Genomic DNA, 15,923 nt, shown 5'->3' with positions numbered 1-15,923 from the left:
AGGAAGTAGAAGAGAAGTTACCACAAGCAGGAGGAAGGTGAGAAGGGAGAGTTATTTATTTGGTTCAGAGCTTTTTTTCAAGGTGATGAAAAAGTTTTACCAAGGGTAACATATTTCATCTCACTGAACTGTACACTTATGGTTAAGATGACAAATATTATGTATATTTTACTCAAAAAACAAACAACAACAACAAAAAACACACACTGCTAGATTTAACAGGGAAGAAAGTTACACTGCATTGAAAAGCAAGGATCTGGCTGGGTGACGCCCGTAATCTCAACACTTTGGGAGGCTGAGGTGGGAAGATCGCTTGAGGCCAAAAGTTTAAGACCAGCCTGGGCAACAGAGTGAGACCTCATTTCTATTTTAAAAATTTAAAGTTAGTGAGGCATGGTGGCATGTACCTGTGGGTCTCAGCTACTTGGGAGGCTAAGGTAGGAGAACTGTTTGAGCCCAGGAGCTCAAGGCTGCTAGTGAGCTACGATCATGCCACTGCAGTACAGCCTCGTCGACAGAGTGAGACCGTCTCAAAAAAAAAAGTGAAGATTTGAGAAATGCACTGTATTCTAATGTCTGGCACCCCTTGTGATACCTTTAGGGAAATGGGCTGATAAATACCAGCAACATGCTAGCAACCTTTAGCAACAAGGAGTGTGAGAGGAGGGGAGCCCCGGTTTTTAGCCTTTGCCCATTTCTGTGACTTAGATCCTCCCACTGGGATACATTTCAAGCTACTAACAAGATGTCCTGGTGGAGCTGGGAAGAGACACGTACGATATAGACTGGCAGCCAGCCTCAGCCAGTTCCAACAGGCAGGCACGTCCATCACTGTCTCCCAGAATGTTTATAGACATTAGGAACAAAGGAGATCTTAGGGTCAAATGGTTAAACAAAGTTTAAACTGGTTTCTTTGCCACAAGAGTTCCCCAAATCTTTATCCCCAACCCACTTTGAGAGCTTTAATATATTAAAGCACATTTTGAATCGCCAAGAAGGGCTAGAGCATAAAATATTTATCAAATCTATCTGACCTCTGGACTCTCTTTTCCCTAACAGCATCTGGGAGGTGTACGTGCCCTTTTGGGAAATACTGCCTTAAAGACACACGTCTGTTCCTTTGCAGCCAAATGTGAGACAGAGGCTGCAAGCATCTAGAAGACGACGTAGCTACTGCTCAGTGGAGGGCCACCAATACCATCTGTGACTGGCACCCTGGCAGAAAACTGAAGTTGGGCAAGCCGATTTAGGTCAAACTTTAGCAACAATTTACACAGAAAAGCCCAATTAGAGCCTCTGCCAATGGCTCTGTGCCACAGGGATGGGGGAAAAGAAGGAGAATGGCTCAGGCACAATTTCTTTTGGCTTTTCCTGTGGGATAGTAACTTTTCTCTGAGTTCCACAATGCTTTTCCTTCTAAACTACAGAGACAAGGCCTATGTTGCCCAGGCTGGTCTTAAACTTCTGGGCTCACATGATCCTCCTGCCTTAGCCTTCCATGTGCTGGGAGTACAGGCCACCATGTCCAGCTCCCAAAATGTTCATGTACATTAATCTCTAAATATTCCAAGTAGACAACAACATTAACCTAGAAAATATGCTAAAATATCTAGAAAAATTGACAGGGTAGTTTGTTCGTAAAATGCGAAGTAGTGCCTGAAAATTGAGGATGGCATCAAGTCTAATGAAAACAAGGTGCATAAAAGGAAGATCAAGACCACACAAAAGGCAAATGATTAATTACTTCCTTAGGGAAGAATAAGGAGGTCAATATTCATAAAGCCTAGCAAATTAATACCCACAACAAGCCATAGTTTACTGGATTTGATTAGTAAGAACATCCTTTTCACTTATTCCATTATTTAAACTCTTCCTAGACCAAGGAAAGTCTATTTTCTTTTTTTTTGAGATGGAGTCTCGCTGTTGTCACCCAGGCTGGAGTGCAGTGGTGCAATCTCAGCTCACAGCAACCTCTGCCTCCCAGGTTCAAGCGATTCTCCTGCCTCAGCTTACCGAGTAGCTGGGATTGCAGGCACATACCACCACACCCGGCTAACTTTTTTGTATTTTCAGTAGAGATGGGGTTTCACCATGTTGGCCGGGCTGGTCTCGAACTCCTGACCTCAAGTTATCTGCTCACCTCGGCCTCCCAAAGTGCTAGGATTACAAGCATGAGCCACCACGCCCGGCTGGAAAGTCTACTTTCAATGGCAAGATGAAAATCATATATTTATGCTCCTGTGCATAAATGCTCTGAAGAATGTAAGACAAGTGACAGGCCATAAGGAAAGGCCACAGCAATCTACCACAAAGTTACTCCAACACAGAAATGATGCCAGGCACATCTCTTCCTTCTCTCCGTAGTTTGAGTCTAGAACCAGAAGAACATGGTGGTTCTTCTGTCTCACCACCAGACAGTAAATACAGGACAAGCAAAGAGCCACAATCAGCCCAGTGAGGAGATTCAGGAACCACCCAGCTGATCCACAGTTAGGTAAAAACGAGTCACCATTCTACCTCCATGTAACCACTGCTCTCTCTGGCTTGTACCCACGAGAAGCAAAAGGCAAACCTTTAAATATCAAAATATCAAGCCAACCATTTCACAGGTGACAAGTTAGCTCTCAAGCAGTCCTAACAGATCAATATAATAAGCATGTGGGTCCAAAATTCACAGAGCTTCCCAATTATCTCATTTCTTTCTTTTTTTTTTTTTTTTTGAGACAGAGTCTTGCTTTGTCGCCCAGACTGAAGTGCAGTGACGTGATAACGAGTCACTGTGGTCTCAACCTCCCGGGCTCAAGCGATCCTCCCCACCTCAGCCTTCCGAGGAGCTGGGATTACAGGCATGAGCCACCACACCCGGCTAATATTTGATATTTTGTAGTGACAGGGTTTCGCCACAGCCACGTTGCCCAAGCTGGGCAAGCGATCCACCCATCTCAGCCTCCCAAAGTGCTGGGATTACAGGTGTGAGCCGCCACGCCAGGCACCAGGCAACTAGTTATCTCATTTCTAAAAGCAAACTATTAACATAATAATAGCAAGAGATTCACTGATGTCTAAATCAACTCAGACACTTCTAATTATTCTTTTTTTATTCTTTAAAGTACATAACGCCCTTAATCCCAGCACTTCGGCAGGCCGAGGCGGGCGGCTCACCTGAGGTCAGGAGTTCAAGACCAGCCTGGCCAACACATGAAACCCCACCTCTGCTAAAAATGCAAAAATTAGCTGAATGTGGTGGCACACGCCTGTAATCCCAGCTACTCGGGAGGCTGAGGCAGAATCGCTTGGTCCTGGGAGGCTGAGGCTGCAGTGAGCTGAAATCACACCATTGCACTCCAGCCTGGGCGACAGAGCAAGATTCCATCTCAAAAAAAAGAAAGTACAAATCAGAAATTGCTGAGTTGATAATCTAGAGTACCGGACTTGCTCTCAGTTAATTGACAAGCATTCCTTGGGACTGTCTTTGCAGAGTACTACCGAAACTGCAGTCGCAGATATCATCATTTCACCCACCAGCAGCAGCAAACTGAATTCTCTTGTATGAGTTCTACTGCAGTGATGATGGTTCCCCTCCTGTCTCTGCCACACCCCCACTTGGGGAACCTTCAGCCAACAGAACCTCTTAGATTCGAAATCTCTACACAAACATTGCTTCTGCATCACAACTGCTCAAACTTGAATGCCAAACTAGCATCGTTGTGAAGCGCTTTATTTAGACAACAGGCTGCCCTTTGTTCAAATGGACCTCTTTCATTCCTGGATTTTATCGTAAGAGTATTATGTGCTCTTTGCCAATGCTCTAACACCCAGAAGTATAAGCAACAGAAACCAAAGGCCTCTGGGAGGCCTCCTCACCAGAGATCAACTGGTAACATTTGGGATACAGATTTCTAAATGCATACATAAGCATAAATATACATACACATATATAGGCATTTTCACACTCAGCAATGTATCACAGATATTGTTCCAGGTCTACGGGGCTTCCATCAAATCAGACACTCCGTGTCAATTCAACAGTGTTTTCAAGAGTACCCTTTAAATTTAGATTGTGATATTCTCCAAAGAGAGTTTAAAGCCAAAGCAAGTAACCACAAAAACAACCTTTCTTCATAAATTCTTACAAAAATAAGAACTCTTATTAAACAAAAAAAGAAAAAAACCCTTTGAGACACAGTGTTGTGTTTCACTCTTTTGCTTTAAAATCCTGAAGACATATGTTTAACTCACGATAAAATGAAAGATGAGAGAAATGGAGACATTAAAATAATTTACTCATGCTCTTATCCATCAAGATACTATATATTCTTGATTTCACAGTAAACCAGCCTTGCTTATGGGTGAGTGGGGGCTGGTATTTTAGCACTTTTACTTTCATTTTCCTAAAGGATCTTGGCCTGAAGGGAATGTTCTATTCCAAATAATAAACTACTTCCCCCAACTCAAGGTAAACGTGAACCCAGGAGTTTATCCAGCTTTAGGAGGGAGGACAGACTGGCATAAGCTGGCACTTAGTATCACACCAGGGTGGGAAAGAGGATGGCACATTCAACAACAAAACGAGGGCTGGTCAGAACAGAGAAGGTTAACCAACTTTCTAAGAGATCCTTAGTCAAACTCATTATAAATAAATTCCTATTTTAGGTAAAAAGCTTAAAACACATGCAAGAACACAGACCAAAACCAACAGTAAAAAGTCTTTTTAATCACACTTACAAAGCGTGATCCATTTTACCTGATTTTTTAAATGTTCATAAGTACAAGCATCCCAGGTTTCATTCATTCATTCATTTTTGAGACAGTTTCTCTGTGTCACCCAGACTGGAGTGCAGTGACATGATCTCGGCTCACTGCAACCTCTGCCTCCTGGGTTCAGGCGATTCTCGTGCCTCAGCCACCCAAGTAGCTAGGATGACAGGCGTGCGCCACGATGCCCAGATAATTTTTGTATTTTTAGTAGAGATAGGGTTTCGCCATGTTGGCCAAGCCTGTCTCAAACTCCTGGCCTCAAGTGATCTACCCACTTCAGCCTCCGAAAGTGCTGGGATTACAGGCGTGAGCCACCAGGCCAGGCCTCCAGGTTCCTTTTAAGAGGAAAGAGAGAGGCCGGGCGCAGTGGCTCATGCCTGTGATCCCAGCACTTTGGGAGGCCGAGGCAGGCAGATCACAAGATCAAGGGATCGAGATCATCCTGGCTAACATGGTGAAATCCCGTCTCTACTAAAAATTACAAAAAATTAGCCAGGCATGGTGGCACACGTCTGTAGTCCTAGCTACTCGGGAGGCTGAGGCAGGAGAATCGCTTGAACCCGGCTAGCCCGAGATGGTGGCATGTGTGTAATTCCTGCTACTCAGGAGGCTGAGGTGGGAGGATCGCTTGAACCCAGGAGGTCGAGGCTGCAGTGAGCTATGATAGCATCACTGCACCCCAGCCTGGATGACAGAAGCCCCGTAGCTAAAAAAATAGTTTAAGAAGGAAAAAAAAAAAGGAAGGAGAGGAACCATTTACCTACCGGGAAGAAGAGGTGGAGAGGTCTGAGGAAGAGGAAGAGGTGGAGTGGAGGGGGAGGAAGAAGAAGCTAGAGGGCAGGATGAAGAAAAAGAATGGGAGAGGGAACAGACTGGGCATACAGAGTCACATTACAGTGACTGGTGAGAATACAGGTAGTACTTAATAAGTAATTCACATATCCTTCCTTACTTTTTAAATTTCTCAAAAAAAAAATGGGGGGCGGTTAGTGCGAGGACAGAGGGAAAAGAATTCCTGTAACAGAGCAATGTGGGGTCACTGGGATTTTGGCAAGGAGATACCAGGTACAGTTTAAGGTTTAAAAAAAAGAAAAAAACCCAGAAGTCATTAAGGAGATAATGATGGAACCACCTTTATATCAAAAAAAGAATAAGGATCAAACTGGAGTCAAAGGCACAATAACGGCCCTCTAGGTACAAGAAAAGCAAATATTTAGATAAACCCAGGTTGTAACAGTTAAGTACTAACCAGGGTACTTAATTTTACTTAAGAGTTTTATATGTGTGTATATATATATACACACACTATATATATGTATGTGTATATATATATACACACACTATATATATGTATGTGTATATATACACGTATATATGTACTATATATACACGTATATATACGTGTGTATATATAATACATGTGTATATATATGTACATATATACGTGTGTGTATATATATATACGTGTGTGTATATATATATACGTGTGTGTATATATATATACGTGTGTGTATATATATATATACGTGTGTGTATATATATATATATACACACACTATATATATATAAAACTCTTATACATATATAACGTGTATACATATATATATATTTTCCTCCCCAGGCTGGAGTGCAGTGTCAAAATCTCGGCTCACTGCAACCCCAACCTCCTGAGTTCAAGTGATTCTCCTGCCTCAGCCTCCCAAGTAGCTGGGATTACAAGTGTGTGCCACCATGCCCAGCTAATTATTATTATTATTATTATTTTTAAACATAGTCTCACCATCTCCCAGGCTGGAGTGCAGTGGCGCGATCTCGGCTCACCACAACCTCCACCTCCCGGGTTCAAACGATTCTCCTGCCTCAGCCTCCTGAGTAGCTGGGACTACAGGTGCATGCCACCACACCTGGCTAATTTTTTATTTTTAGTAGAGGCAGGGTTTCACCATGTTGGCCAGGTTGGTCTCGAACTCCTGACCTCAGGTGATCCTGCCTTGGCCTCCCAAAGTGCTGGGATTACAGGCGTGAGCCACCGCACCTAGCCAAATTTTGGGGTTTTTTTGTTTTTTGTTTTGAGATGGAATCACAGTCTGTCACCCAGGCTGGAGTGCAGTGGCGTGATCTCAGCTCACCGCAACCTCCACCTCTCGGGTTCAAGAGAGTCTTCTGCCTCAGCCTCCCGAGTAGCTGGGATAATTTTTGTATTTTTAGTAGAGAGGCGGTTTCACCATATTGGCCAGGCTGGTCTCAAACTCCTGACCTCAAGTGATCCGCCTGTCTCAGCCTCCCAAAGTGCTGGGATTACAGGCATGAGCCACCACACCCGGCCAAGAGTTTGTATTTCTTAAACACCCACTCCACTTTTGGAAAAATATCCTTTTAAGTAGAAAGTACAAGTTAATGTAAGTGCTATTTTCTTACTAACTGTATTTTACAGAAAAAGTACAAGTACATGGATATGTGTTATATGGCTCAAGAAAGACAACCTGATAAATTTCAGGTACACCTGGAACAAGCATCCCTCTTTATTTGTGGCAGTTACCTGGAAACAGGAAGCGCCCAAGGAGGGTTTATTCACCTCTATCTAGCTAACTTCAGAGCTTTTTAACTCTATGTGTTAACTACTTGGGCATACATATCTAAAATGCTTGGAAAAGAGAGAGAAATAAAATCACAGAAAGAGATAACATGATTTGTAAGGGGTTTGGGGGAGAAGTACACTGAATATTCTAAATCTGAAATGCTCCAAAATCCTAAACTTTTTGAGTGCCGAATTAACACTCAAATGCTCATTTGGAACTTTCAAATTTTGATTTTTAGACTTGAGATGCTCAACTGGTGAGTATAATGTAAATATTCCAAAATCTGGAATAAAAAAACCTAAATGCTGGTCCCAAGCATTACGGATAAGAGATACTCAGCCTGTATAAATTATATATATATATATATATATATATATATATTTTTTTTTTTTTTTTGCCTTCCTTGGAGACAGAGTTTCGCTCTTGTCGCTCAGGCTGGAGTGCAATGGTGTGATCTTGGCTCACTGCAACCTCCGCCTCCCAGGTTCAAGTGATTCTCCTGCCTCAACCTCCCAAGTAGCTGGGGTTACAGGCGTGCGTCACCACACCCAGCTAATTTTTTGTATTTTTGTAGAGACAGGGTTTCACCATGTTGGCCAGGCTGCTCTTGACCTCCTGACCTCAGGTGATCCACCTGCCTTGGCCTCCCAAAATGTTGGGATTACAGGCGTGAGCCACTGCACCCGGCCATATTTTCATTTCTAAAAAGAAAACTTACAAGGAAAATATCTGATTTTATATTTATAAAATTAGAAAACGTGACATTGTACATTCTAAGTGATTCTTTACTTTCACATGGAGTTAACGGATTTAATATTTGACTGATTTGCAGTTTGCTAAAATCACATGAAAGTTCCAAAATGCTCAATTTTCCTCTATTAATGAACTATCTAAAAGTTTTATGCTGTCCGCCTATATAAAATAAAATACTCATGATGATTGTGGTTTATTATTCAACTGAGTAAATTCCTTTAAAATATATTAAGTTTTCATAATTTAGATTAGAGCATAATCCCAGAAAATCCTTAAAGATATGAAGTTCTGCTCCTTCCATTTTCTGAGAACTAGAATAGGAGAGCAGTTAGAAATAATTTATGAACGCAAAGCTCTAACCTAATAAAAAGATGTTTGGGGAGGGCTCCTTTAATTCCGCAGGAAAAGCCACTGGCATATTATTTCTGCTCCCCTCCGCCCCGGGGGACGCAGGGATAAAGCAGCTTTCACAAAGCCCGGCTGCCTCAGTCACTTCCTCAGGAAGTGGCACTGACCGCAGCTCGCCCCGACTCGGTGTGGTCTCCAGCCTTCAGATAGGCCCTAGGATTGGGAAGAGGACACTAACCACAACCAGCAATACTGCCTAGTCCTGCATGACGGTCCCTCCTGTGAGCGTGGGGGTTCTGTTTTGGTTTGTGGTTTTGTGTTAAGCCCAGGTGGAAGATGACAGGTCACACAATGATGCATCAGACTACCCATTTTCTTTCTTCCCCTCTTCTCCCACCAGACCACCCAACTGACCCCAAACACATGAGAGGCAGAGGGGTGCATCACCCTGGAAGTAAATATGCATCGAACAATAACCAAATTAAGCAACTCCAGCCAATTCACATGACCAGTGTTTTCTTTTTCTTGCTCAAAAGTCAAAAATAGAATTGTGCTGACTTGCTGTGAGCGTGAAGGTTCTTGAACAGTGGAATATCTACTTACTGAATATATAAAGCCTCCAAAAATACCTGCCCCATGTTTCTCTTCAGAAAACAAAATGTACATTTAAAGGGCAAGACTGCCCTCAGATTAGCATTTCAAAACTGTGGTTCTGCACAGAAAAATTCAAACACATAAGAGTTTACTAAATACCAAACCACTGCAGGAGACCAGAAGGCCTGAGTGCTGCCCAGGGCCCCTCGGGGCCCCTACACAACTGTGTTATGGAATAAGCCACCTAACAATGCTATCGGAACTCCATCATCTGCCTGTGTTCCCTCAGGATGTTCTTCATTTCATCGTCAGGAAAGCCTTAGGAACCAGGTAATTTACCGGAGCTGACCATCCCTGCAGGTATCTGGTAAAGGACAAGTGAAAATGAGCTCTGGGCAGGGCTTCCCCAGGAACCTACTGAGATTACAAGCTAATGAAAGAACATCTCCAACTAAGGAGATTAGTACAGGATAGTCTCTCTCTAATAGCATACCCACAACCAATAAATTCTCAAAATCCATATAGAAAAAACCTACTCTTCCCCTAGTTATTCCTAAAGAAAAATGGGCAAGGCCTCTATGTGCTATATCTGGATGACATGTTATTGATCTCAGGGCACAGGGGCAATGTTTTAAACCACAGAAATAAAATCTCCCAAATTGAGGATCACATGTACAAAGACGTTTGGTGCAGAGTTATTTGTAACACAGCAAAGCACCAGAAATCATATACATATCCATGACAATGGTACACAAACAATTATGTAATAATCATGGTACATCCTTTATTTTTCAAATTGTGGTAAAAATACACATAGCATAAAATTTACCATGGTAACCATATCTAAATGCACAGTTCAACAGTGTTAAGTGCGTTCACATCGTTTTTGGCACATTCCTTTTTTATGGAGTACCATGCCCTGATTAAAAGTAAGGTTAGAGTCACTAAGTACTGAAGTGGAACAATCAAGATTGAACATTAAGTTAAAAAAAAAAAATCAGGTCACAAAACAATACATACACTACCCTAAAATAAAATAAGCATATGTTTTTATATTTAAGCATATAGACATGTAAAATTCCTAGATACATAAAATTGAATGAAAGAGCCAGGTGCGGTGGCTCACGCCTGTAATCTCAGCACTTTGGGAGGCCAAGGCAGGAGGATCACTTGAGGCCAGGAGTTCGAGACCAGCCTGGCCAATGTGGTAAAACCCTAACTCTACTAAAAAAATACAAAAATTAGCTGGGCGTGGTGGCACACACCTGTAGTCCCAGCTACTCAGGAGGCTGAGGCAGGAGAATTGCTTGAACCTGGGAGGCGGAGGCTGCAGAGAGCTGAGATGGCGCCACTACACACCAGCTGGGATGACAGAACGAGACTCCGTCTCAAAATAAATAAATAAATAAATAAAGTAAAATTCACTGAAAGGCTCAGAAGGATGCCACCACAGATCCGGACCCCCAGCTTTAAAAGGCTATGAAACGGGGTGAGAGAAATTTTGAGCTTTTACTCTCTACTTCCAACTTTTTTTTTTCTTTTTTTGAGACATTGTCTCGACCCAGGCTGGAGTGTGATGATGCAGATTTCAGCTCACTGCAACCTCCGCCTCCCAGGTTCCAGTGATTCTCCTGCCTCAGCCTCCTGAGTAGCTGGGATTACAGGCGCCTGCCACCACGCCCAGCTAATTTTTGTATTTTTAGTAGAGATGGGGTTTCACCATATTGGCCAGGCTGGTCTCAATCTACTGACCTCAAGTAATTCACCCACCTTGGCCTCCCAAAATGCTGGGATTACAGGCGTGAGCCACTGTGCCCGGTCCCAACTGTACTCTTCTAACACTAAAAAGAATTTTTTCAAAATTCATCCACGTAAGTGTAGGTTTGCATTTTCAAAATCTCATATGTGCACAAAAGGCAGGAGGTGGAAATTTAAATTTCCCGCAAACTTTGAAGGTCATAATGTATATCTGTAAATGAAGATAATAACAAATTTCCTACAATCATCAATCCTGGCAATTCTGTCAAAGGTACTTTTGTACAAGCTCTGTTTTCCACTGGCTATACATTCTTTTAACTTAAAAAAAAAAAAAACAACACCCAGCCGAGCGCTGTGGCTCACGCCTGTAATTCCAGCACTTTGGGAGGCCGAAGCGGGCGGATCACCTGAGGTTGGGAGTTCGAGACCAGCCTGACCAACATGGAGAAACTCCGTCTCTACTAAAAATACAAAAATTAGCCAGGCATGGTGGCGCATGCCTGCAATCCCAGCTACTCGGGAGGCTGAGGCAAGAGAATCGCTTGAACCCGGGAGGCGGAGGCTGCGGTGAGCCATGATCATGCCATTGAACTCTAGCCTAGGCAACAAGAGTGAAACTCCATGTCAAAAAAAACAAAAAACAAAAAACAAAAAACCCTTGTACTGGTGGCTTACTAATTCATCAGTGAGTTTACAGAAATACTGAAAGGGTCTAGGCTAAACCTGTCACTTTTAATAAACTTCAGGAAAATCCATGATAACTTTCGCTTCAAACGGGTTATTCAAATAGCTTCACAATGAGAAAACAGGAAAAAATTTATAAATTTCTTTACTGTTTAGATACAAACTGCCTTTTTTTCCCTTAATGAAGCATGTTTGATGAATTTTAATATTTCAAAACTAAGAAGTTACTTATCTGTGTGAATACAAGTAACAAGGGATTCCTGGTTTAGGAGGAAAACTGATACCAACTTTAGAAACATTCCTTTGGCATTTTGTAAGTACCATGTTTTTTAGTAGCATCTCTAAAAACTGTAGCTTCAAAATATTGATTTCCTACATTAGAAGTGATGTTTTGAGTATAGAAAAAGAATAACTTCAAAGTAATTTTCCTTTGTCACCTAAATAAGCCTTCTACATTTTTGTGCGTAAGTCGTAAATCCTGCACAGAAGCTTTTGTCCCTGAAATGCTCCGAACTATCAGCAATAGTCGCTGCTTCTTCTCATTTACTTTGTCAATTAAAAAAAATTTTTTTTGAGATGGAGTCTCACTTTGTCACCCAGGCTAGAGAGTGCAGTGGCACAATCTTGGCTCACTGCAACCTCCACCTCCCAGGTTCAAGCGATTCTCCTGCCTCAGCCCTCCAAGTAGCTGGGATTACAGGAGCGCGCCAGCACACCCAGCTAATTTTTGTACTTTTTAGTAGAGACGGGGTTTCACCATATTGACCAGGCTGGTCTTGAACTCCTGACCTCAGGTGATCTGCCCGCCTTGGCCTCCCAAAGTGCTAGGATTACAGGTGTAAGCCACTGTGCCCGGCCAAATTTTTAAATTTTAAGCACTAAATTTAAAATATTAATATTTGCAAACACTTTTTGAGACTTCCAGCATTAAAAAACATGGAAGAGAAAATTAGTAGCTGAAGGTAACGTACTTCTCTGGGGATTTTACAGGTCCACGAGGCTGACTGGCTTGCTTCCCTCAACAGAGGTCTGTCTTTTGCAATTTTCATCCCCTGAGGTTTTGAAGTATGGTTCTTACTACAAGGCTTCAAGTCAGTGGCTCTCCACTGGGGTGACCTATCACCAATTATATTTAGCAATGTCCAGAGACATTTTGGTTGTTCTAACTCGGGGGAGGAGGCATGCTATTGGCATATAGTGGGTAGAGGTCAAGGATACTGCTAAACATCCTAAGACACACAGGACAGCCCTCCCCACAATCAAGAATTATCCAGCCCTAAATGCTAACAGTGCTGAGGTTAAAAAACTCTGCTTATGTGAGCAGGAACGCCTTCCCTATATCACCCTATCCTCCTCCCACCAATACTTAATCCTACTGGAATCATAATAAACCTGCTTGCTTCGGTCATCCATGCCAGAGCCATGTCCTAGTATACAGACAGTAGCAATTCTCTGTTCCAGCCAACCCTGACCTTGGCCCTTTCCCATGAATTGAGGGAGTGGACAAATAGGCTCCCTGCACACGTATCACAGCTGTTCTCATCCTCCAAAATGATGCCACTGGCTAATCATGAAACAATTCTCACTAGATACCAAATTCACTTAAAACACTTTTGGAATTCTGAAACACAGTCCTTTCATCTAAAAAATATGTCTGAGAGCATCCCCCACAGTGATCACTCACAGAATGCCCACTGCCGTTGATTTTAAAAATCAATTCATTTAAAAGTTCTCTTCCTGGAGTGGACAGAAAACAGGAAAAAAACACAGAGAAAGAGAATTAATTACATCAGTATATCAATCATTATGTTATATTGAGAAGAGGATGGATGAAACCCTCTGAGTCTTCCTCACAAGGCCCTCTCTCAGTTTTCATTAATTTCATCAAAGACACCAACAGCTTGGAAGAATATTTACCCAGGAATGTTTCCCCTGTTACTAAACTTTCCACCCAAGAAAGGGGAAGAAGGGGTTCTACAGTCTAGGAATTTGAGAAATGTTAGATTAAATACACACACACATAGCCTGATTTCTTTTCTCAAGGCTTCTCAGAACTTTCCAGAGCTAACATGAACCTCCAGTGTGAATCTTGAAAGTGGGGATCCAGGGCTTTAGCATTATCCAAGCTTATCTGATGCTGGACTCTTTCAGGATGAGATATCTCTGGGACAAATGTGAAGCCGGGTTTAAGAAGTTATTGTCTTTGGAGACTGGGGATGGTGTCTCACACCTCTAATCACAACAAGAGGTCGAGATGGGAGGATCACTTGAGGCCAGGAGTTTGAGACCAGCCTGAGCAACAAAGCAAGACCCCATCTCTACAAAAAATAAAAATAATAATTAGCCAGGAATGGTGTTGCACGCCTGCAGTCTCAGCTACTTGGGAGGCTGAGACAGGAGGGTTGCTTGAGCCTACAGGTTCAAGGCTGCCATTAGCGGAGATCACATCACTGCACTCCAGTCTAGGCAACAGAGCAAGACCCTGCCTCTTAAAAATATATTCTCTTTAGGAACTGGTTTTAGGAAACAGGCATGCATCCTACAGTTATCATGTGAGGGAGGCGCTTCCAGCCCATTTTCCTAACAACTCTAACTCCATGCTTTTCTTGGCAGTAGTTCCTCTCCAGACACACCTCTGCATCAACCCAAGGTGACTTAACAAATTAACAAATCTCCAACTATGGAGGGAGAGCAAGAATGAAGAAGTATTTCTAAAGAGACACCACCTCAAGTTTCATGCCATAGAAATGATTATAAAAACTATGTTCCCAGCTTGGGCAACATGGTGAAACCCCATCTCTACTAAAAACAGAAAAACCAGCCAGACGTGGCAGCGTGCACCTAATAGTCCCAAGCTACACAGGAGGCCGAGGTGGGAGGATCACCTGAGTCTGGGAGGCAAAGGTTGCAGTAAGCTGAGATTGCACCACTGTACCCCAGCCAAAGCGACGGAGCAAGACCCTGTCTCGAAAAATAAAAAATAAAAAACCTTGTTTGATGGTTCTAGAAGTATTTCCAAAGAGAAGCTATTTGTATTGTAAAATGCACACAAGTAGGCACACATATATACTGTAAAGGAAGAAAAATAAATAAAAGCAGCACAAGATCTTTTAATGTTCATGGACTTTGAGTAGGCACAGCCACATCAGTCTCCTGAAGCAAGAAATGCCTCATGGCTCTTGACAATAGGAGAAATACTGGTTGACCTAGCAGTGGCTTTGAACGTCAAAGATATCTGAGACTGCCACCAATTAGCTATAAAAATGACACCTATAAACCACAGGACACTGTAGGTGATTAAAAGCATGGGCTTTGTAGTAAGACAAACTGAGGTAAGCTCTGCCTTTTAGAAGTTACAAAATTCTAACCAAGTGACTTAACTTCCATAGGTGATAACGAGATAGATGTCCTCAAAATTTACAAGAACCATATGCAATATGATAAATAGCATCCTCAACTTACGTGCCCCTTGCAGAATACAACCCAGCAAGGTCTTTTAAGAAGTAAAACAGGCTGGGTGCAGTGGCTCACACGTGTAATCCCAGCACTTTGGGAGGCCAAGGCAGGATCAACTGAGGTCAGGAGTTCAAGACCAGCCTGGCCAACATGGTGAAACCCTGTTGTCTCTACTAAAAATACAAAAAAATTAGCTTGGCGTAGTGGCAGGCGCCTGTAATCCCAGCTACTTGGGAGACTGAGGCAGGAGAATCACTTGAACCCAGGAGGCAGAGGTTGCAGTGAATCACTTGAAGGAGGCAGAGGCTGCAGTGAACCGAGATCACGCCACTGCACTCCAGCCCGGGCAACAGAGCGAGACTCTCTCTCAAAAAAAAAAAAAGAAAAAAGAAAAAAAAAAGAAGCAAAACAGATGCAGAACAGATTTTTCCTATCCTCAGTGACCTGAAATTAGACCACTGTGTAACCAAAGATGTTATAGCTCAATTTGAAACTTCAAGTGAAGTCAGTAATATCCTAACACTCAAGATTAGAAGAGAATTTTAAAATTCTGAGCCATCTAAATCAAAAGCAGTAAAGGCTAATCACATTATTACATCAAGTGCTAAACTATGTGCTTAATCTTTTCCAAAATTAACACTGGCCAGATAAACCAGACTTGCATTTTGCCAGATATATACCTCTGAGGGGCTCCAAACACACACCACAGACCACACACACACACACACACACACACACACACACACACACACACACACACACACACACACACACACACACACACACACACACACACACACACACACACACACACACACACACACACACACACACACACACACACTGTGCCTATGAGAGGGCTCAAATATACATCTATGTACCTATAAAAGACCTTGAACTTTAGGTTTGAACAATTCCACCAGTCATTTGGCCAAATTTCCTACCTTCAGTGTCTCAGTCCAATACATTACTCAGACAACCAGCATTTGCTAT

General features: G+C 42.5%; 1 protein-coding gene and 1 long non-coding RNA gene across 15 annotated transcripts in view; one reads left to right on the top strand and one right to left on the bottom strand.

Annotated features, from left to right (window-relative positions):
- ZNF532 (zinc finger protein 532) overlaps positions 1 to 15,923 on the bottom strand; it is a 122,375-nt gene that overhangs the window by 88,922 nt on the left and 17,530 nt on the right. The window lies entirely within an intron of this gene.
- Positions 8,141 to 14,179, top strand: LOC129051606 (uncharacterized). Of its 2 annotated transcripts, XR_008515969.2 has the most exons (3): positions 9,290 to 9,362; positions 12,465 to 12,501; positions 14,088 to 14,179. It is a non-coding gene; the product is annotated as an uncharacterized LOC129051606 (long non-coding RNA). The 2 variants fall into 2 exon arrangements; XR_010137596.1 differs by lacking the exon at positions 12,465 to 12,501 and having other exon boundaries at positions 8,141 to 9,362.

The sequence above is a fragment of the Pongo abelii genome, chromosome 17, assembly GCF_028885655.2.
Source record: "Pongo abelii isolate AG06213 chromosome 17, NHGRI_mPonAbe1-v2.0_pri, whole genome shotgun sequence".
In the NCBI taxonomy this organism is placed as follows: Eukaryota; Metazoa; Chordata; class Mammalia; order Primates; family Hominidae; genus Pongo; species Pongo abelii.
The sequence above is the reverse complement of the archived record's forward strand: the minus strand, read 5'-3'. Positions and strand labels throughout refer to the sequence as shown.